Here is a 2152-nt window from a genome sequence, read left to right on the forward strand (position 1 = left end):
CCGGCTGTCCGTTGGATCAGCCGGAGCACTAGGTCTCCTTCTCGGAATGCTAAGGACTTGACCTTCCGGCTGTGATAGCGACGGAGGCTTTGCTGGTATATGGCGGATCTGGATTCGGCCATCAGCCGGACCTCTTCAACCAGGTCGACTCCATCTTCACGAGCTTCTTTGGCTTCAGCTTCTATGTATAGCTTGATTCTTGGCGCGTCGTGCTCGATGTCAGTTGGCAGGACAGCTTCGGCCCCGTATACGAGGAAGAAGGGTGTGAAACCGACCGAGCGGTTTGGCGTTGTGCGCAGGCTCCACAGCACGCTGGGCAGCTCTTCTATCCAGCAGCCGGCTGAGCGCTCAAGCGGCTCCACCGGCCGGGGCCGGATGCCGGCTAGGATCAGGCCGTTTGCCTTTTCCACTTGGTTGGTTGACTCTGGATGCGCCACGGATGATAGGTCCATCCGGATCCCCATCTCCCCGCAATAGCGTTTGAAAATGCCCTCGGCGAAGTTGCTGCCGTTGTCGGTGATGATGCTATGGGGGTAGCCGTATCTCACGATTATTTCCTTGAGGAATGTGACGGCTGTGGAGCCGTCCAGCTTCTTGATTGGCTTGGCCTCGATCCACTTAGTGAATTTATCAATCATCACCAAGAGATGTGTCATGCCGCCTCGGGCTGTCTTGAATGGGCCCACCATATCCAAGCCCATACGGCAAACGGCCAGGTAATGGGGATGGTCTTCAAGGCGGAAGCTGGCGTGCGACTCTGCTTGGCAAAGCGTTGGCAGCCGTTGCACTTCTTCACCAGTTCTTCTGCATCTGCGAGCGCGATCGGCCGGTAAAAACCGTGCCGGAAGGCTTTGGCCACTATGGCTCGGGAGGAGGCGTGATGGCCGCACTCTCCCCGGTGGATTTCCCGTAGGAGTTCAATCCCTTCAGCCGGCTCGACGCACCGCTGGAGCACCCCACTTACGCTGCGTTTGTACAGCTCGTGGTTGATGATTGTATAGGCCTTGGCCCTTCTCTCAATCTGCCTGGCTTGGACCCTGTCATGGGGCAGCACACCATCGGTGAGGTAGGAGAGGAATTCTCGTGCCCATGATGGTACGCATTTTATTTCAAACACGCTGACCACCAAGGCCTCCATCTTCGGAGCTTCCGGATTCGACTGCGTGGTCGCCGGGTTCGGCTGTGGAGCCGGCGGGTTCGGCTGAGAAGCCCCCGAGTTTGGCTGAGAAGCCCCCGGGTTGGACTGAGAAGCCCCCGGGTTCGGCTGTGGAGCCGGCGGGTTTGGCTGATGAGCCCCCGACTTGGGCGATGAAGCCCCCGGGTTCGACTGAGAAGCCCCCGGGTCAGCCGGCACGAATATGGAATCCGAGTTCGGTGACGGTATGATGGATGGCTTCCGCAGATGCGCCAAGGCAACCCCCGGCGGAATTGCTTGCCGGGTTGAGCCTATCTTGGACAGCGCGTCAGCCGCCTCGTTGTTTGCTCGCGGCACATGATGGAACTCGCAGCCATCGAAGAAACCGGACAGCTGCTGGACGTGGAAGCGGTACGAGGCCATGTTGGCGTCCTTCGCATCCCAGTCGCCAGATGCTTGTTGTATGACCAAGTCGGAGTTGCCGAAGCAGAGAATGCGACGCACGCCTATCTCATTGGCCAGCTTCAGCCCATGAATGAGCGCCTCGTACTCCGCCACATTGTTGGATGCGGCGAAGTGGATCTGCAGGACGTAGTCTAGCCGATCTCCCTTGGGAGAGGTGACGACGATGCCGGCTCCCAAGCCGTTTCGCATCTTTGAGCCGTCGAAGTGCAGCTTCCAGTGTGTGGAGTCGGGCACCGGCGGCAGGTATTGCATCTCGGCCTAGTCGACAAAGAAGTCCGCGAGGATCTGCGACTTGATGGATGTGCGTGGCTCGTAGATGATGGTGTGGGCGGCTAGCTCCAGGGCCCACTTGGCAACCCGGCCATTGGCGTCCTTGCTGCCGATGATTTCCGCCAGGGGCGCTGTGGCCACCACCTTGATGGGGTGTTCCTGGAAGTAGTGTTTGAGCTTCTTCGCCGCCATGTACACGCTGTAGGTGACCTTCTGGTAGTGGGGGTAGTTTTGCTTCGACTGGGACAACACTTCGCTGAGATAGTAGACTAGGCGCTGGAC

The sequence above is a fragment of the Lolium rigidum genome, chromosome 3, assembly GCF_022539505.1.
Source record: "Lolium rigidum isolate FL_2022 chromosome 3, APGP_CSIRO_Lrig_0.1, whole genome shotgun sequence".
Lineage (NCBI taxonomy): Eukaryota > Viridiplantae > Streptophyta > Magnoliopsida > Poales > Poaceae > Lolium > Lolium rigidum.